At 34.4% G+C, this 22,593-nt stretch overlaps 1 protein-coding gene across 1 annotated transcript in view; it reads left to right on the top strand.

Annotated features, from left to right (window-relative positions):
• The first annotated feature begins 3,521 nt into the window (after positions 1–3,521).
• Positions 3,522–22,593, top strand: part of LOC128992072 (hormone receptor 4) — a 123,742-nt gene continuing 104,670 nt past the window's right edge. Inside the window, exon 1 of the mRNA XM_054415467.1 lies at positions 3,522–3,601. The gene's annotated coding sequence lies outside the window, so the exon portion shown is untranslated. The remainder of the gene's footprint in view (positions 3,602–22,593) is intronic.

Here is a 22,593-nt window from a genome sequence, read left to right as displayed (position 1 = left end):
GGCTTGGAAGTGTATGTGTTTTGAAGATTTGTATTTTTTTAAATAAATATATAATATATATATATATAGGTGTCCATCCGTGCGATAACTTGAGTAATTTTGTCTGATTTTGATAAAATTTTGTTTAATGGTGTAAGGCGGGATAAACTTGAATGAGTTTGCGAACCAGCATGATAAGACTATGGGAACGGGGTTTAATGGGGTAAAAATGGGTTTTTATAATTTTTTACCCTTTAGACACAAAATTTATAAACTTTTCTCCAGACCTTTTTAAAGATTTAAAAAAAACTAATTTAGTATATCAAAGTGTTTTTGTTCTGTGATTGGTTACGGAAAAAATTCCAAAAATTGTTAATTTAAAATTCCCATGTTATTCTTAAGGAGAATATTATAATATGTTGTAGTTGGCTTGTTTATGGACATATTTTGATCAAACTTGGAAGATTTATTTATTTCATACTAAGCTATTGATATTTTGATAAAAAAAAACACTATTAGTTTCCCTGTAGCAGCTAACCTACATACTCGTTAAACATAAATGTTAATTTAATAGATGAATTTAAAATCAATCCAGGCAAATGGAAATTTGCTTAGTCAGCAGGATTGCTGCAGCGGGGGTATTTTATCTTTCGAGGGTCAGATGTTTTAAAAACAGATTGCACATCAAAAAACCCCATTCCTATAGTCATAGTCTGATCATGCTGGTTTGCAAACCCGTCCAAATAAATTTAGGTTTACAAAAGTTCATCAAAACCGCATGATTTTTGCTCCAGAGACACATAAATATGAATTTAAACCGATGGTGTTTCAGGTCTCTTGGGACGGGGGCATAAAAAAGGTAAATCGGTCCCGGGATAAAAGCTTATTACCTATGCGGGATATTCTCTAAAAAAGGAAACCCCTCTCTTCTAGGAAACCCGTTAAATTACCCAGTGTAACACCAGATTTACAAAAATATATATATACATTTTGGCTCCCAAATTATGATTGCTTAGATTGTAAATTAATTGTTATAACACTAAGCTTGATATCAAATCAAAGATCTTGAAATGTACTTTTGTTGGTTTAAATAGAAGACGTTCTATTGGTGGTAAAGTGTTGAAGTGTACAGTAATTTTTATGTTAAACTATTTATATATTTATTTTACAATTCGATACATCGGTTGCAATCAATTATTAAATTAAAGTAGGGCCAGTAAAACTTAACGTAAATGACAACATTCAGACTTCGTCAGTTGGGCAGATAGTTCAAAGCTTGGCCGACAGGTAGAGCGCGCTGTAACAAATGGAAATCTTACCGACATGCATTTAGTTACCGACATTTTGTAGTTAGAATAAACCTTTAGCCTATAATATTTTAAAGTATTGATCTTAGTTAAAAAATGTAAATTCATACATAATTTTTCAACCTTCCGAAGGTTATAGTCAAATAATTATTGATATTATAATTTTGTTGAAAGTGAAAGTGCATAGATTAGCCTGATCTGCATTTTAATGAATTTAGAATTTAACCGAAGTCCACATAATAGGCTTATTAATCTCTTACTCATACCTTTAACTATTATTACAGTAAATTCTCATACTCCCAAAACTTGAAAAATTTGAGATGACGAATTGTTATTTAAAAAAGTAAAACATCTCCATTCGACGATTTAAAAATGTTGAATCAAATGAAATGTATCCTGAGAACAAAATCTTTGTTGAAATTTTATCTTAGTTGTTCTTTTATTGTACGTATTACCAGCCAAGTGTAAGACTTTTGTTGAAAAAAACTGCAAGGAAGTGCTTAAATATCTTTATACAAAATTAAGGATATCTTACGAAATTATAAACCATCAAACTTGAAATAATCCACTAAATTAATTTGTAATTTTTTCGTTCCAATAACTACACCTAGAAACGATTCAATGGTTATAGGTGTTTTGAACTACTGTGGAATATAGTCCATATTACACTATGAAAGTGTTGTATGTAGGTTACGTGTTGTGCTGATGTAGGCCTAGACGAATTATTTGTTTGATTATCTCCAATTTTTTAATTTTGTGGTAGATTTTACGATTCGTGGTTTTCTAGTTAGTTGAGAAATCAGAGTATAAACAGTAGTTTACACATAAATCGTTAAATTTAGTTTAATTAGAAATCCAAGTTAATTAGATCACTATTTTTACATGTAGTCGAGAGACAGTCGAAAATGTGTGGGCATCGTTTATGGCCATAAGCCGAATAAAAACACAGGCATAGGCATATCGAAAAAAGGTCAAAATGTGTAGATTTACCAAAACTATTTTTATGAAGGATTTTTCCAATAAACTGATTTCCAAAAGGCCGTACCTTAAATGATTTTTTGTAGTTTACATAATTCAATTTTTTTAATTAAAAAAGCTGGCCGATGCATTTAACATAATTGAGAACTTGAAAGTGTTTTTGATGATATTTTTGGAGAGTTTTTTTTACAGTACCTGGGGACTGAGTACTACTTGTTGTGTTTAAACTAATGAACATACATATTTTATGGATGATTTTCAACAGATATTTGTTTCCATTACAAACAATAATATCATAAAATACTGTCTAAAATATGTAAAGAAAAAACATAAGTGCTATTCATACAACATTATGTTTCTCAGAGCTCTTATTTCAATTAGTGTATAATGTATTGCTGTAAAATAATAAATTTGAACAATCCTATCCATCCCATTTCATATCAATACACATACACACTAAGTGTATTATATGCTCAATGGTATTCATAGGCATAGCCATCCTTTTGTACTGTATTATTTTGCTTGTGTACTGTAAATTGTGGTTATAAACATATGTTGCAATTCCTTTGTTTACATTTACAGTTAACAACATTAAAATTAAATTTTAAAACGTTTACAACGAGAACGAAATTTTTCAAGAACATTGGGATTAAAAAATATCGATTAAAAGATATTTCTAATAATTTAGTGGAAATTGTTTGAACCGTTGTGAAATCATTGTGCGGGCAAACGTTTCTCTGATTATGATAATAATAAAATACGAATCAATTCTCAAATTTATTACCATCATCCAATGTGAATCGAACACTAGAAACACCTATACAATAAAAATGTATATCGGGGAAATCAACAAAGATCACAGACTCCACGATGACTCATAGTACAGCTGTAGTTCGTTCAACTCGCGATAAAAAGGCGACTCCCGAATACCGGAAGTAAATTGATAACCGGGATCAAAAGACGTAATCGCGGAAACGGCAAAGGGTTGTGACGGAGGGGTGGTAGCCGTGGTGGGGGGAGAGGGGCCCCTCCCCTCGCTACGTCACAGCGCCGGTTGTGTTGAGTCTGAGATGTCAATGACCCCGCTGCCGCGAGTCTAGCTGCGCGCATTTATATCAGCGACCAGTTGAGGAAGTGCGATTTCTGTTTTCTCCCATTTCTCCCCGATAGTGTACATAGTGTAAATAACACGGTTTGCGTTGTGCGAATCGCGTTGTCTTTGAGGTTATGTCGAGGTGACTTTGATAAGACTAACGCGTGTGTCAGTGGTAGTGTAGCACCTCAAATTGGATTGAATGGGATTCGCCGGCGGCTGAGGTCGATGACTCCGCCAAAATGTAAGTCGAATTTATTTCGTAACTCGTGTAATTTGGCTATTGTGCAAATCGCGTTTAGGTTAAAAATAAACTAGAGGTTATATCAGAATTCCAAAATAGGTTATGTCTGTTGCAACCACATAAGCAACGAATTAAAGTGTAAAAGAAGTTTTCCAATCACCCTTTACAAAACAATAATGGTAGCTTGTTTACCTCGTCAGGTAATCAAAATTGTCACATGAAATTGCAAGGAGCGAATGATGTAAAATGTGTGGTATGCAATGTTGAATGGAGGTGGCTACCTGCAAATTCACAAATGTATCCTTATTCCTTGCAAATAAGGAAACCATAAAGCACCATAATTTATTTTCAATAAGCTAGTAATACAGGGGCCTTCAACATTGATTTCAATTTATTGTTTTGTTTGCCAAGCTCAACTCCAATTACCACTTTGAATAAATCGGTTTTAGGTGAGAACATGACTGATCTTATCATTTAGATTTTATTACGATTGCATACCACGTGAGAAAAGTACCTAACTTATTCTTTATAATACAAAAATAGCTAACTTACAAGACTATGCAAAGATGTAAAATGTCTGCTATAAGTTACTGCAATCGTCGAATTCACAAATATCAATCTTTGCAATCAGGAGACAAAGTACCATTATAGTTTAAGTCATTGTAATCATCAACATGGATGTTAATTTATTACTAATTTGTTTGTCAAGCAAAACCACTTTGAATCTATTCGGTTCTTTAACAGGTAAAAACAAGACTACTGTATCTTATCCTTTAGATTTTGTGACAATTTTACATAGGTAGTATATATGTCTTGCTTTCAGTATTCTTCTAATGCCTAAATTACAATGGAGCATGATGTAAAATGTGTGCTCTGCAATGTATGAAGGTCGAAGGTGAGAATTCACAAATAAATTCTTGCAAGAGAGGAAATCGTCTGCCACAAACCATTGTAGCAAAATCAGCATTCCTAGTGCAAAACCATGATGCTTACTAGGCTAGTAGCATCAGGCAATATTTTTCTGCACAAGGAAATGCAAATGGCGAATTCTCAAAAGCCCTAATACGAAATTAGCTTATGACCTTTTGGGTACCGATACTGTGTTAAGGTTTTGGACGTCGATAGTGATACCGGTAGTAATAGTAGTCTAATTTAGTCTAATAAGTAACTTTTATTCTATACCAAATGCTGTACATGAGAATAATCGTTTAATAGTTTGATGATCAACTAGTTTGAGAACTTAAATTTGTCACTAAAAAATAAATTTTATAGCTAATAGGTTAGCTTTATAGTTTTACTCAATTAATTGTTTAGGTACTGTATGTTTTTACTAAACTTTTTTACTGAACTATTACTGTACTGTACTAATCATCCTAACTTTATGGTTATGACTCTAAAAAACTCACTTCTTTGTTTTTAACCATTAATCTCTTATTAGCCATAGATGATATGGTGTTTTTATGGGGATGAGTCTACTTGTGTACAAAGGTTAATTCAATACGTTTTTTATTAGGTTTGTAAGACATTTTGTGCCTTTATCTACGCCATTGGCATATTTATTAACGAAGGGAACGGTCCAAGCCCTGGTCTTGTTACTATCTAACGTTGACCTATTGTTATAAAGCATTTAATTAATTAGTTAATAGCCCAATGACAAGGCATCTGGGTCTGGTAACGCTCGATATAGTTTGGAATCGAACCAGGGACTTTCAAATTTGAAGGCGAGATCTACAAAACATTTTATGACATTACTAACTCTTTTTTGTTAAGTTGAACTTATTCAAGTCAACTATCTGTTTAAGATGGAGTTAAGAGCCAAAATATCTAAATTTGGCAGATTTAAGCTAAATGCGCTATAAATATGATAATTAAGTTATACCTGCAAAAGTAATTATCATAAAACAAGTAAATATTTTCATTAGTCATCAGATTTCTTTCGGGTATTAAATCGAGTTCAAAGTTATCAGGAAACATTTCAAAAGATAGACTACACGAGCCTTACTCAGCCGCGGAAAGATCTAAAGCTTGTTATCATATCATGGAATCATCAAATATTTTTTGCTTGGCGTAAAAATAGGATGTGACAATAAGAAATCTAGATACTAAAAAAAATTGCAAATCTCATTGTTAACTACGTCAGTTTACGAGCTGATAACGTTTAAGATGGCTATACGCTTTTTACAAATACGCATATTTTACTGATAACGTTTAGAAGATTTCTTCCATAACCCCAACATTGGGTTTTCCAACCTCAAAAATTAAAAATGTAAACTCTCGTTGATTAAACTCCATTTGAATCTGTTCCAGACTGCAAATCAAAATAATAAAAAGACGAAAATAAAAGTTTTCTGAGATTGTTGCTGAATGGGATTTGGGTGGCATCAGAATGTATCATTGTGGACTAATCTAAAAAGGAAATGTAATAGTCTACATGAACAAATGCTAGAAATGAGAAATGACATAAAAATGTATCAGCACTTTATTTAAATTGCATTGTCTCTAATATTTGTGTGTTCAAATGCAAATATCTGAATGAGGTTAATATTCCTGCAACATTCATGAGGTATTATTAAGTACTAATCAATTGCAATTTTAGTTTACAGCCAACTATGGGCATTTTGAGATATAGGTACGTTAATATAAATTGACATTTTGGCCTCTCTGTGGTAAGAGGAGTGTCGCTAGGACAGCAGAACTACTCCAGCTGCCCAGAAAAATAAAGAACAATAAATTTCAGTTCGAAATCATGGCAGGAGTTGTAAATTCGTATGCTGTATTTTATATTCAAATTGAATTATTCCTTTGAGAAACTCATTGTTATCAAAGCGTAGATAAAATGATTCTTGTGAGGTCAATACTGCGACAATATTACACGCATTTTCTTAAACATTACAATCGACTAATTTACTTGCAAAAGGCCAGTGAATGTCTATTTTAGGGTCGTGGGTTTCATAATCAAAAGATCGCGATGGAAATAGCGACAAAGCCCAATTGACCTTATTCAAGGACGGATCTCTGCCAAAAAGCTGGTAACAAACATATTGACATGTCACACATTGCTAGCCTGTGCACGTGTATTCTTAACAGAAAACTCTCAGCGAATCAGCCTAAGATTAGCAATAATTAATATTCCTAACAAAATACGAAAATATTGACACCTCCACCACATAATCTTCCATAAGGATGACTATCAACAGTCTTGTGTACACCGTGGTGTTTCTAGGTAGATGACAGTGAAGAATGACGTTCTTGTCACCTTCAACACCTTAACTTCCTGGTCCAGATCTAACATTGCACATTCCTAGCTAGGCCTAATGACAATAAACTGTCTTGTGGTACACTGATGTGTTTCTAGGTAGAGGACAGTGTAGAGCGACGTTCTTAGCATCTTCAACACCTTAACTTCCAGGTCCAGATATAACATATTGCACATTCCTAGCTAATGACAATGAACATCCTTGTGGTACACTGTGGTGTTTCTAGGTAGAGGACAGTGCAGAGCGACGTTCTTAGCACCTTCAACACCTTAACTTCCTGGTCCAGATATAACATATTGCACATTCCTAGCTAATGACAATGAACTGTCTAGTGGTACACCGTGGTGTTTCTAGGTAGAGGACAGTGTAAAGCGACGTTCTTGGCACCTTCAACACCTTAACTTCCTGGTCCAGACATAACATTGCACATTCCTAACTAATGACAATGAACAGTCTTGTGGTACACTGTGGTGTTTCTAGGTAGAGGACAGTGTAAAGCGACGTTCTTGGCACCTTCAACACCTTAACTTCCTGGTCCAGACATAACATTGCACATTCCTAACTAATGACAATGAACAGTCTTGTGGTACACTGTGGTGTTTCTAGGTAGAAAACAGTGAAGAGTGACGTTCTTGGCACCTTCAATAACTTAACTTCCTGGTCTAGACCTAACATTGCACATTCCTAACTAATGACAATGAACAGTCTTGTGGTACACTGTGGTGTTTCTAGGTAGAAAACACTGTAGAGTGACGTTCTTGGCACCTTCAACACCTTAACTTCCTGGTCCAGACATAACATTGCACATTCCTAACTAATGACAATGAACAGTCTTGCAGTACACTGTGGTGTTTCTAGGTAGAGGACACTGTAGAGTGACGTTCTTGGCACCTTCAACACCTTAACTTCCTGGTCCAGACCTAACATTGCACATTCCTAACTAATGACAATGAACAGTCTTGTGGTACACTGTGGTGTTTCTAGGTAGAAAACACTGTAGAGTGACGTTCTTGGCACCTTCAATACCCTAACTTCCTGATCCAAATCTAACATTGTTGCACATTCCTAGTTAATGACAATGAACAGTCTTGTGGTACACTGTGGTATTTCTAGGTAGAGGACAGTGTAGAGTGACGTTCTTGGCACCTTACCTTCAACACCTTAACTTCCTGGTCCAGATTTGACATTCCACATTCCTAGCTAATGACAATGAACAGTCTTGTGGTACACTGTGGTGTTTCTAGGTAGAGGACAGTGTAGAGTGACGTTCTTGGCACCTTCAATACCTCAACTTCCCGGTCCAGATCTGACATTCCACATTCCTAGCTAATGACAATGAACAGTCTTGTGGTACAATGTGGTGTTTCTAGGTAGAGGACAGTGTAGAGTGACGTTCTTGGCACCTTCAACACCTTAACTTCCTGGTCCAGATCTGACATTGCACATTTTTAGCTAATGACAATGAACAGTCTTGTGGAACACTGTGGTGTTCCTAGGTAGAGGACAGTGTAGATTAACGTTATGGGCACCTTACCTTTAACACCTTAACTTCCTGGTCCAGATCTAACATTGCACATTCCTAACTAATGACAATGAACAGTCTTATGGTACACTGTGGTGTTTCTAGGTAGAGGACAGCGTAAAGTAACGTTATTGGCACCTTACCTTCAACACCTTGACTTCCTGGTCCAGATCTGACATTGCACATTTTTAGCTAATGACAATGAACAGTCTTGTAGAACACTGTGGTGTTTCTAGGTAGAGGACAGTGTAGAGTGACGTCCTTATCACCTCCAACACCTTAACTTCCTGGTCCAGATCAAACATTCCACATTCCTAGCTAATGACAATGAACACAGTCTTGTGATACACTGTGGTGATTATTAGGTAGAGGACAGTGTAGAGTGACGTTATTGGCACCTTACCTTCAACACCTTGACTTCCTGGTCCAGATATGACATTGCACATTTTTAGCTAATGACAATGAACAGTCTTGTGGTACACTGTGGTGTTTCTAGGTAGAAAACAGTGAAGAGTGACGTTCTTGGCACCTTCAACACCTTAACTTCCTGGTCCAGACCTAACATTGCACATTCCTAACTAATGACAATGAACAGTCTTGTGGTACACTGTGGTGTTTCTAGGTAGAGGACACTGTAGAGTGACGTTCTTGGCACCTTCAACACCTTAACTTCTTGGTCCAGATCTAACATTGCACATTCCTAACTAATGACAATGAATAGTCTTGCAGTACACTGTGGTGTTTCTAGGTAGAGGACAGTGTAGAGTGACGTTCTTGGCACCTTCAATACCCTAACTTCCTGATCCAAATCTAACATTGTTGCACATTCCTAGTTAATGACAATGAACAGTCTTGTGGTACACTGTGGTATTTCTAGGTAGAGGACAGTGTAGAGTGACGTTCTTGGCACCTTACCTTCAACACCTTAACTTCCTGGTCCAGATTTGACATTCCACATTCCTAGCTAATGACAATGAACAGTCTTGTGGTACACTGTGGTATTTCTAGGTAGAGGACAGTGTAGAGTGACGTTCTTGGCACCTTCAATACCTCAACTTCCTGGTCCAGATCTGACATTCCACATTCCTAGCTAATGACAATGAACAGTCTTGTGGTACAATGTGGTGTTTCTAGGTAGAGGACAGTGTAGAGTGACGTTCTGGGCACCTTCAACACCTTAACTTCCTGGTCCAGATCTGACATTGCACATTTTTAGCTAATGACAATGAACAGTCTTGTGGAACACTGTGGTGTTCCTAGGTAGAGGACAGTGTAGATTAACGTTATGGGCACCTTACCTTTAACACCTTAACTTCCTGGTCCAGATCTAACATTGCACATTCCTAACTAATGACAATGAACAGTCTTATGGTACACTGTGGTGTTTCTAGGTAGAGGACAGCGTAGGGTGACGTTCTTGGCACCTTACCTTTAATACCTTATCTTCATGTTCCAGATCTAACATTGCACATTTCTAGCTAATGACTATGAACAGTCTTGTTGTGCAATGTGGTGTTTCAGAGGATAGTGTAGAGTGTTCTACTTCTTATCTTCCAGGTCCAGATCTATATTGCAAAGTGGTTGTTTTTGTGTTTTAAATGATGTCAGTGTATAAGATTGCTGTACCACAGCTTACTGTAATTAAAATTTATTATAAATTTATTATATATTTTCAACTATCGCAATGTTTGACTTGATCACCAACCATATGAACTAATCTTGTTATTCCAAAAATGAAATATTATGAATTATGCTGACACTGATTAAGTTACATGAAATGATTTAGGAAACACGAATAACATATTATATTACAATATAATTTAGCTTTCTAGGAATGCAGGCACAATCGTGACATTGACATTGACAAATTTGTGTTGCTATGCAAGGAATTTGACATACAGGTTGCGTAACCATGTTGTTATATGATTGTGTTCGTTATCTAATCTCAAGGTCAGTGATTTGGGTAAACGTAGGAATTATAATTGGTTGTTGGTAGTTAAATCTATAAAATTGGGAGGAGATTTTCAGAAAGCGTTTGTGTTACTATAGATCTGTTTGATCAAATATAACGTTAAATTCCACTGATCTAAATTTTATGTTTTGTTAATGATGTCGATTTCATCATCGTGAGAAATTGTGTTTTGAATACAATCTAATAAGAAAGTTATAAACACACTATAAAGGAGTAGGCTTCGAGGTTTTAGGATTTGTTTCTACTAGCCAATAAAAATGTCACAACCAAAATAAATTAGGAATTTAATTACAACCAGAAATTAAAAGAGCTAGTTTCTTACTAGTTGCTTTACCGTTTCTTCGCAACAGGGGGAGACAAAAATAATAACATGGCTCTTTGAAACTACTTTATTAAACACCCCTTTGAACCCACATAAATAAGGATGCCAACGTTCGACAATGAATTACCTTCTTCTTGTTAGTGTATTTTTTTATGGTATAAGTACATATTAGAGAAGTCAAGTATAGGACCGCATGTATTGAATATTTTCCTGTGAAAATGAAGGCGATGTTGATGTCAGTGGTTAGGTTAAGTCGGGTTAGAATAACCTATGTTAGGTTGATTTAGGTTAGGATAAGTTAGGTTAGGATAAATAATTAGGTTTGGATAAGTTAGGTTAGAATAAATTATGTTAGAATAAGTCGGGTTATGATAACTAACGTTGGGTTTATATCGGTTAGGAAACGTTTTTTATGTTAGTTGAAGTTCAATTAGTTTTAACTAGATTGGGTTATCATTACATCACTTTCATTTGAGAGGAAATTTTAATGGACATATTTCTTTTACGTCCCTTATTTTTCATCCCAGTTAATCATACACTAAATTACTCTACTGACGTTCTACAACTATACAAGACCATACAGCTGTTTTGCCGATGACTGTACCCAGCTGTTTAACTGTAGTAGTCACAGCTGCGGTGGCATTGACGTTATCGGTCAAGCGCAAGGTCACGTTCTTATCAGTTCACCGTTTATCACAACTCGGCTGTGTATCGCTGATAGTTACAATATGGTTCAATCGTTCAACACACTTTTGTTACCTCGTTTTTCACACTTCATTTGTGTTGTTGGAATAATATAAATTACTGTTGCGAATTTTGAAAGTTTACACCTTTTTGACCTAAAGTGGCATTGAGAGTTTGAAAAAACTAGGGACGTTTAACAAAAATGTAGGTTTTAATCTCAGACTTAATCGTCCCGTAAAGATTTGTGGATGAGTAGGCCTAAGGTTAAAATAAATTGATAACAAATGTTGTATTGGTTTTTCAATTTGAAAAATGAAAATCCGAATTTGCATTAGTGGTTGTGCAAATTTACTGCTTGTTTCCATTCCGTCAGTTAGAAAAGTTTGTATGTTGAAACAATACTTATTATTTTCAGTCTAGTCAATTTGCGAAGCGAACTGATCTAGTGCTTGGGGCTTCGAAGTCCTAGGTCCCGGGATTTTATTTGGGATTAAAATCACCAATGGATTGTATGTACAAATAGTACTAGCCTGAAGTAATGTGTAGAACAGTTCCGGACTACAACCTAGCGTCATAGGATGTGAAGGTGTGTCTATATTTCATCATATACTGGTCAACGAAGTAAATTATTAATTTACTTTAATAAATTGTGTAAGTTAATGTTTTACTAAAACCTAAACGAAATATTACCCAATACAGAGGGCAATTTAGTTTTAAAATAATTTAAATTTTAATTACTCGTATAATTAGTAATTTTAATCTCGTATGTTTTAAAATACCATGTGAAGTATTGAAAGTTGTGCTGTTTTACCACGATAAAAATGTTTATGAATTTTTAATGTTTTTTTTTTTCAAATAGGAAATAAAAAAAATTATTTTTACATCTGATGATTTAATTCTTCATTCTAATTACATTTTTTTTACAGTATTCACTATAGTAGGCCTATCATCCCCATCTACAATTAGGCCTACGATATTCACACTATGACAATCAAGTGTCACTGATTGGCTAATATAGAAGGGGGGAGGGGGGGGGGGGTAAGCTCAGGTTATGCCTCATAATAAATAGACGTTGATGGAGCCAAGAGGGGGGGGGGCGGTCATTCACCGCGTTGAATATGGGTCAAAGAGTACAACTAGGGCAGTCAGCGACTCCAGCTGAAATAGACTGCCAGTCAATAATCGACCAATATGTTAAATATTGAGGATACATTCGTCTCGCGCTATATTCGTTGTTTTCAGTAAATCTACGCTTCGGGTGGTTTATTTTAACTAGGCTCACGGGGACTGTTTTTCTTTCACATTACGTCAAGATAGCCGTAGGGTTGCGGCATCACGATCCATTGGTGATTGGTGGGATTTGAACCCGGGACCTCTGGGAGATGTTCACGATTTCGCAACGACTGCAGATAGCAATCTCATTACAATATTTATTACAACCACAATGCAAGCTGAATACGAGAGTGGATGTTCCGTACAATTATTCTGAAAGCCAACAATTCTTTGCCAAAAACGTAACGCCCAATCGAGGGATCGGAAGTTGGCAATTTTGATGTAAATTACTTCCTACACCGCGGACCGGCGTTTTGGAGGTCGCCGACCCTAGCGCTGTCCATCTGCTGCACGTCCAATACACTAAACACTACCATCGCGCATGTCTACACAACAGCTGCTACACGACACGATCATAAGTTAACACGTGCATGTGCAATAATACATGACAACACGTGCCAGACTCGCGATAAGACAGTAGACTACGTAACAGCTGGTTCACAACAACACAACTGTGCATTACAGGTGCAATATATTCGACGACACATGCAATACTACTCAAATCGAGCATGGCTACACGACAAACTGAGACAAAACGCCAATAACGAGCATGGCTACACGACAAACCGAGACAAAACGCCAATAACGAGCATGGCTACACGACAAACCGAGACAAAACGCCAATAACGAGCATGGCTACACGACAAACCGAGACATAACGTCAAAAACGAGCATGCTACACGACAAACCCAGACAAAACGCCAATAACGAGCATGCTACACGACAAACCCAGACAAAACGCCAATAACGAGCATGGCTACACGACAAACCGAGACAAAACGCCAATAACGAGCATGACTACACGACAAACCGAGACTACACGACAAAACGCCCAACACGTGCTATACTTCAGTCTAAACGTGCACAGTCACATGACATAACGTGCAGGACTTCTCGAAAAAGTGCAGAATCAACTTTGTGCAAGACCATACGAATAAACGTGCCAAACTACAAGGCGAAATGTGCATGATCAATACTTCACGACGAAACGTAGGCCTACTATGAAACGTTCTATTATAAAACGTATAGACCAAATAACAAAATTTGCAGGCATACGCGAAAGACTACATGACAAAATTTACAAGACTACACAATAAAACGAAAGCCAACACGATACGAAAAATTGTGCATGAACAGACGAAAAACGTGCACCGTACACGACTATAAGGCTACACGCACAAAACTAAAATGTAAAATGCTCAAGACTACACAAAAAACGTACAAGAGTACACGAGCAAACGACTCCACATACATTGTTACTCGTATTATCTTCTCGCAATCTCAATCGTGTATATAATAAGGGGGTGTCTTTGACCTGTGCCTTCAGGCCTATTGTGTATGCACCTGAGCGTTACACGCAAGTTAAGGCCGAGATAACAATAGAAGAAAGGGGTGAGGTTTGGAAATTAGGGCAAATAAATGCAAACAGATTTTATCAAGTGATGGATATGTGCGAATTTTAGAGTGAGCGCTGCAAGCATTGATTTTCCCCCACACAAGTGAATACAGTTACTTCGAAATATTATGTTATTGCGTACGAAATCACTGACTAGAAAACTGGATCAAAGGTTACTTTGGTTGTTTAAGTTAGTCGTATTATCCTATAATAGGCAAACCTGTTTCTTGAAACCCTTTTTCTCAGCTCATGTGCATCGCAGGGAAAACCTACGTTGACAGGCTGATAGACAGACATTTTCCTGAAGATATTCAGAATGCCTTTATAAATTAGAATAGACTAAAAAATAAGCACAAATAGAAAAATATGGGATCACGGGCCTTATGGGTTGCCATTCTGGCGATGAAATAACAACGAAATAAAAAGAGAAGACCAAAACTATCACATGTGTGAAAATATAGGTCTTTACATTACCGAACATATTTTTGGTCAAGTTTTTGACCACTGGACGACCTCTAATACTACTTATTTCACAATAATGATAAATAATGACTTTTCTTATAATATCAATGTCCTTTTGTAAAACATATTGAAAGAAAGTTACTTATAAAAAGAATTACAGTACATTAGACTAAAGTAGTTTTCGATGGTTTATAGTAACATTTAAATAACGTTTGAATAATTTTTTTAATAGTTTGAACACCAATTAAACTAGGTCCAACCTCATGTAAATTAAAACTTTAAATTTATTCAAAAAAGTATGTATATAAAATATTTTTATTTTATTTTACACAAAAATATCTCAGCTGTGGAAAGAAATTTCCCTTTGGGCATTGGAGAGTGATAGTAAACGTTCGAGAGGCCTCAAGAGAAAGAGTGAAAAAAGAAGCGACACTCGATGACCAGGCAACCGGTTTATAAATGCTACGTTTATTTATAGTCGGTTACAAAACATCGCATCCAAAAATAACCGGTTTACAATCGCAGCGTGGATTCTCATGCAATATGTTGGCCAGAAATAATTAAAATATTTCAACTTAACGGGAAGGAAATTTAAGCAGTCGGTATAATTGAGTGTCACATTTTGGAAGAATTATTTTATGTTGGTTGATTGTTTTAATTGCTAATAGAAACAAATTGTAGTGAAACGCTTTTTGGAGTTGTTTATGCGGAAGAGTACTTGGACTATTTAGAAGGAAATACAAGTCTCCCATAATTTTTTGGGGGGTAGTTCAAGGAAGGTTGCTGGGATAGCTATTTATTCCATTTACCATTAGCCATTTTCCGTTTCTTACACTGAACTATTCTAACTGATTATGAAACATATGTGTCTATACTGTTGATATATTTAATGTTATACAAATTTATGTATTGTAATTTAAGGCCGCATTTAGATTTTTAACACATTTCTAAGGCTATTATAATGTATATAAAAAAAGAAACTAAAACCATTCTACCCTTGATTATTATATACACTTTAAGGTACAGTAAAATATACCTTCTTCGTGGTCTGATTTTAAATGTTTGCACAGATATAGTAGCAATAATTGTAAGAATACAATGAAATGCAGTAGACTAGGTACCATTCCAAACCTTTCTACTTACACTTAACACTACAGATCATCTTGACGAAAGCCTGCCGAACCTTCCTCCAAGTCATTCACACGGTCACTAATTAACCAACATCCGTTGCTCTTCATGTATGTAACTATATATAAGTATCGGTATTCGAAAATTAATGTTCAGATTGGCTTCGGTCTGAAATGATGCATTTAAAAGCAGAATATTGAGTAGCCTACATAACAGAATATTTGCTATGGGTTATATGATTGATATAGTCAATGGTTATATATCATTTCATAACTTATTTTGCACAACTTGTTATGAAATTCCATATGATAATTTCGTACGAATATATTTATCAGCGCAAATATTTTAAACTTTTAAATTCAGTGAATCAGTGACAATCGCTCACATACAGCTGTGTGGAACAATTGGCACTCATGTCGCGTAATTTGGTCGCGCGGAGGTGGCAACTCTGTTTGTCACGTGACACCTATATTCACAGCTGATGAGCTATAATCCAATCAATAGATTTTCCCACTGCCTGTTGTATCGTTTCGTTACTTTCGCCTTCGGCGGTGGCTGTGGCGGCGGAGCGTGGACGAGATCATGTTGGCAGTATTTTCTCACTATTTGTGTACGCACTCCCCCCCTCAAGTTCAACGGCCGTCCTCTAACGTTCTGAGGTCAATGCCCCCGCACAGTTGCGAGAGAAGCCGCTAGGCTGCGCGCGCAACGCCATTGATCTCGTGACATAATCCTTTCTTGCTTTTGTTATGTTGCTACTTCCTTGCAGTTACTTCCTTGAAGGAGTTATGGAATATGGCATTTTATAGAACGAGTAGGTATCCTATACCATCCATGTATAACACCTATATACATCGATGTTCTATACAATGCCTGAAGCTGGCAAGGTGTGAAATGGAGTAATGACGAAAGGGCATGATTATATACCCTTTGACTAGGCACTGGGTCTAATGGATAGACACAGGGTTGGGCAAAAGTCAAAAGTATTGAACCCCTTTATTAACTTCTAAGGGTTGTACAGTACCAGGAATGCCAATTTATGCACACTTCTATATGGCATAAGTGCACTTTTTTGTTGGTATCCCAATTTCATCCAAAATACCAAAATGTGTTATTTTGGGGGTGACCTAGGAGGATATCCTCCTAGGGGGTGACTCACAAATGTTAAATGTAAAGCCCCAGAAAGTGACTCCTCATTTAAAAGCCGTAAGTTTAAAATATTATCGGTGAAAACTAACTAGAGGTCTATCTCAACCCATTACAGAGGTTGGTGGGCATTTTTATTTCTCGCCTGATGGACCCCATGTAACAATATACACCAATATCCCCTCTTACGTTTTTTTGGGTTTTACCAGGGGAACTAAACTCATTATTACTTTAACAAGAAACTAAAAACTACCGTTTGGTTGGTATAACAATTTTGCCCAGGACCCCAAAAGGGGATATTTTGGAGGCAGATCGAAGTTTTTATAAATAAAGCCCATCAAGTGACACCTCATTTTGAAGGCCAATAGTTTAAAAGAATATTTGCGAAAACTACAGGTCCCTATCTCAATCCAATACAAAATGGCGACAGTTTTTAGTTTTCATCAATCTTGGAGGCCACATTTTTACATTAATATAAAATATTAAAATTTTATCAGGTTTTACCAGGAAAGTTTTTCCCCTTCACATGAAAAACTGTGTACATTTTAGTTGGTATCACAAACTCCCCCTGGGAACCGAAAATGAAGATGAAAATGAAAACATGTCTTCTCACTGTTATCTTTAAATCGATATTAAGTCATCTTTCTTGTAAATGGTACTTTAACGATTCAAATTGCCACTAATAGCTGTTAATTAAATGCACAGTAAAAAGGCCATAAATAGTCATAAATGTATGTTTTATGGATTTACTTAACGTTCAATCAGTATAACAAAAAAGGTCTGAATTCACATTAGGTAATCGTTAAATCATTCTTTTACGACTCATCTGCCTCCTAATACTTGGAAAATGTAATTATGTGGTTCATAATAACTTTAAAAACACCTTAAAGTCAGAAGTGTGCCAATATTTTGTTAACTTTCAATCAACTCACAGAATAATAACAACTTGGCGTTCGATTCAAACTTTAAGTGATATATGATTATATTTTGGTTAGAGAGAGCTATAGACAATTAATTTAGACAATTCCAAAATAAAACTATATTTTGCCAAATGTTAATGTACAGTATGCGCCAAAATTAACAGGACTGAAAATAGTAAAAATCATTTTACTGATTCAGTTTAAATATTGTTAATTTTGGCGCATACTATACTATTATACCGATTGCTAATAATTTAACTGTAAAACTCCAATATTAGTCATAAAACTAACTCAGGTTCAACTATTTTTTACAAAAGAGAATGTATTCCGATTACCAAAGTACTGTATTTGCCTGTATTATATCGTTTCTAAGAGAAGTTAAATTTCGAAATAGAAAACTTTAACGCCAAGAACTGTATAAAGTACTTTTTCATATTTTTTGGGGGCTTTATTTAGTTTTAAAATAATTATTTTTGAATAAATTTCTCCAACGAGAGAGCAGCGCCTGCCACGCGCAGATTCGCAACCTTGCTCCACCAATGATCGCTGGCTGCCTACTGTAGCACCAACGGCATCTATTTAAACTAATAAAGATACTATCTTTGTTTAAAAATACGTAATAAATATAAACACTACATCCAAAATCAATATTAGTTTTGTACAAAAAAAATTAAATGTTTGTTTATCCCGTGAGGAATAAACTAACTCGTTTTGAGATGTTGAATAATTATGAATATTTCAGTGTTATTACTCAATTTATAGTATCAGTTCGATTATAGTATTTTTCTAGCTCGTCAGTATTCTATTTACATATAATAGGTTGTTTAACTAATTTAAGTTACTAGCAGCAGTAAAACAATTTTTCAAGTCACAAAAATAATGTAGGCCTATAATTTTCATTTTATGTAATAAAAATATAACCAGCTGTTCCATTAATCAATATTGCAGATTAAAAAAGTAATCATGTGTTCAAATGTAAACAAATCTATTCTTCATAAGGATAATATGGGAAATTTAAAAGCCACTGGGGCAGAGCACTGATGGAATTTCTTGAAAACGCTTCTTATTGCACACCTAGAGGTTAATTAAAACCTCAATGCCAATTCCTGAGCTTTTATGGCTTGTAGTTTTTATAGATTTAGTGATCAGTGAGTGAGTGGTATTTGACTTTTATAAGTATAGATAGATAACTAAGATTTTAAATTTCCATTGTGTATCTAAGTGTGTATCTTATCGTGAGAAGGAGAGATTTTACAGGCTAATAGTTATATTTTATACTGTTTTTGCACAAATATCTTGGAAATAAAAATATGTTAACATTTAAGTAAAAAAAAAAAACTAACGATTGTGTTCGTGTAAACTCAGTAAATAAGGAAGCTACACGATACAAAACAAGATCAGGGTTGAAAAACTGGAATCGAGGCCAATCAACAAACATAAGTGGCTACTTGAACATCGATGCCATTAGATCTTGAAAAATGCGAGTACGGATTTGATAAGAAATGACAAAGATTGCATTGTAATTGACCAACTGGCCTTGCTTATCCCCCTGACCTGGGCTTATCAATGCAGTTTGATAAGAAACTGCATCAAGTCTGCTTTCCTCCCTTTGAAAAAGATTTTTTATTAGTCGATGTAACTCAAGTTTCTAAAATAGTCTGGTGTATTTTTGGCAGTTTGTGTTGTTTTTTGTGCGTTGGCGGTGTGGATTTGAGACGTTTCGAAGGATATTTTTGTGGAATATTTGAGGATTATTTACTGAAATGTGAGTTATGAATTTTTTTAGTAATGTTATTTAGGAGTAGTACATTTTTGATGTATAGAAAAATATTAATTTTTAATGCTTTCGTTTTATTAGTGTTTTTTTCTGTTTGGTTTGGTTTTGTATTATGGGGTTTAAAGTTACGTCAGATTTTTAATTACATTTTGTTCATTAAAGACTGCATTATTTATACATTTAGTTTAAAAGATTTTCTGTATACATGCTATATACTCTATTTGTAGTAAATCTAAACACTTTTTCAATAACAACCCGTTTCTAGAAAATCGTGTAGTTTATTGTTTTGATTTAAATCAATATTTGTAGTTTTCAATTGTTTTTTTTTTTAAGTCGCTGTGAAAGGAAAAGTAATTGAAAATATTTTACCTTAATTCAAAGTTGTTATAAAAATAACCCTTTTAAGGAACCTGCGAAATTGTTAAATTAAAAGTAAATAAAATGGAAACGTACCGACATACCGATTTTTAACAGCGTTCCAAATCCTTGAAAATTAAATTGTATTATTTTATTGACAATTAGGAGGGGTGCATATTTAATATTTTGATCAAGAAAATTTCAGAAGTATTTACAAAGTACACTTTCATTTTTCTGTAATATTTGATAGATTATCTCCATCTATAATACTTTATTCTAAATATATGTAAAAATGTATAAATTTTTTAGTCGAAAAATATGTAAAAATTAATAAAAAAACTTTTTTATAAGTGTGAGGAATAATTTTCAACCTACTTGAAATGTTTCCCTCTTTTATATAAACTTTTTTATAATTTTTTATACTTCAAACAAATATTATTGTTTTTCACGTTCATTGTAAAAAAATATTTCTAAAAAATAGTTTTTAACTTTAACTAACTCCTGCTAAATACGTACGAACCAAGAGGTCATTTTGTCTCTGGAGGTTTATATAATCGGGATCGAATTTTGTGCGATGACGCAGTGTTATTTTGGATATAGGTCACTCGTAGAATGCAGTTGCAATTGCACTTCGGCTAGGCCTAGCTTGATCTATCCCTGTCGTTGTCTTCTACTTCGCCTACGGTGCAGTTAAAATTAACAACTGCACCGCTGGGTTCATGCTATGGTCATTATTACTCTAAATTACATATCGTGTTAAATTACAAAGATATAATTAGAAAATTAAAATAAAATCATATCGTTTTTAATAATTATGGATGTAGGAAATTAATTAATGAGACTAGTCATTAACTCCAAATTAACTTGACCATTTGATTAGACAAAGATAAACATACGGAATAAAAATATTCTAAATAATAATTGAAAGATATACCTCATAAAATAAAATATGTACAAAATATATTTTCAAGTGAAGGCAGACCAAAGAGTTAAATTGTCAGTAGAAATAGATTATTATGTTTTCTGTAGGGCTTTGATATTATTTTCATATATGTCTGGTATTTGTTTAACCTATTGTAAAAACATGAGCTCATGCAGTGGTTGATACATTTAAAGTTCAAATTATTATACATATAAATAAAATATACTATAAAATAAACTTATACTGAACATTATGAAAATATATAGTAATTTTTCACATAATTATAAATTAGCCCAACGGTTATTTTGTAATGTATTAAAAATATAGTACTTAAATTTCATTATTTTATTGTATGAGTGTAACGACAAAGTAATAATATATATAACAAGTTTTAACGTTCGCAAGATGTCTGTGTGGGTCCAACAAATAATAGAAACAATAAGTTAAATAGAAATTGCCAATACATTTTTTTTCAAAAGCAATAAAATAATTTAAGTTGTTTGTGGTAACATTAGATTAAATTATTACCTATTTTACCCTTGTTCATAATTACTGTATTTATTTGATATTTCTGTCAAAGTCAGGATAAGTTGATGAAGTGCACCTTTGCCCTTTTCCATCTAAATACATATAAAAAATCTTCGTAAATTAAATTGAAATCGTACATATAAAACAATAATCTAAAACGACATTTTTTATAAATGAGAGTGAATCAAGTTAAAACTTGTACCCCATAAAATAAATTAAAAATTAATTCCAGATTTTATTAAGCTCATGTGATATTAAACTCAAATATCAATTCTGGATACAAATTAATTTTATTTCAACACGAGTGGTGTGAGGCGTATACAGTAGACGCTACTGCACCACACCATCTGAAGTGCTAGTGCAGCAACAACTAATGCTGTTGCACCGACCTGCCCCAATGCACATTGCACTTTGGTGCATCGGCGCACTACATCCCGACCTACCCCAACATTCCCCCAGCGTACCCTACTTAAGGGTTGTTACCCCTACAACTACTACAACTATTTTTGCATTCTGTTCATCTCCCTGCTATTTATGTGGCGGGAGTGTTCGCTTGCATCTTTTATGGGGCTGTGTGGAGCAAAGTACTTTGAGGTTTATGTTGGGGGGTAGTTGGTGTGATTTAAGTATTAACGAAATAAATTGTGTTGGAGAAAAATTATTTTAATTATTATAAAGAAATGAGAAAACATATTAACTTGATCAATAAAAACAATGTAATGAAAAAGTAAACAGAATGAAATAATAACATATGATAAATGAATATACACATAGGCTATGTTAAATGCACAGATCAAGGGGGAAAAGTCTTCAACAAATTGTTTGTGTTGATATGGATGAATGATATAGGTAAATGTATGTTTATAGCGTAAATTCGTTAAACATAATTTTTTCTGTGGGTTTCAAAATTAGTTGTTTAGGGTTTCCTTATAAAACGTTGTTGTAATGAAATGAAATAGAAATACGCTTGGATATAAAACGTGATGTGTAGGCCACAGAATTGCGAAAATATTAGTTATTGATACAAAACTATTTTTAGTACTGCAGAATTATATGAAACAAAATATTATCTCATTTCATTAGTTGGTAAACTTCTACGTTTAAAGTAGGGTGTCGAATACTACATTAGATATTTTTTGTTTAGTCTTTTTCATCTCCCGATGAAAAAAATCCAAATATTTTATTCCGTTTATAAACTTTTGCAATAAGAAGAAGTCTGTTTGAAATCATTTTCATAACACATTTGTACACTAAACTACTAAATAAA

The sequence above is a fragment of the Macrosteles quadrilineatus genome, unplaced genomic scaffold (genome assembly GCF_028750875.1).
Source record: "Macrosteles quadrilineatus isolate MER2022 unplaced genomic scaffold, UCM_ALF_1.0 Scaffold_4__1_contigs__length_99947679, whole genome shotgun sequence".
NCBI classification, from domain to species: Eukaryota; Metazoa; Arthropoda; class Insecta; order Hemiptera; family Cicadellidae; genus Macrosteles; species Macrosteles quadrilineatus.
The sequence above is the reverse complement of the archived record's forward strand: the minus strand, read 5'-3'. Positions and strand labels throughout refer to the sequence as shown.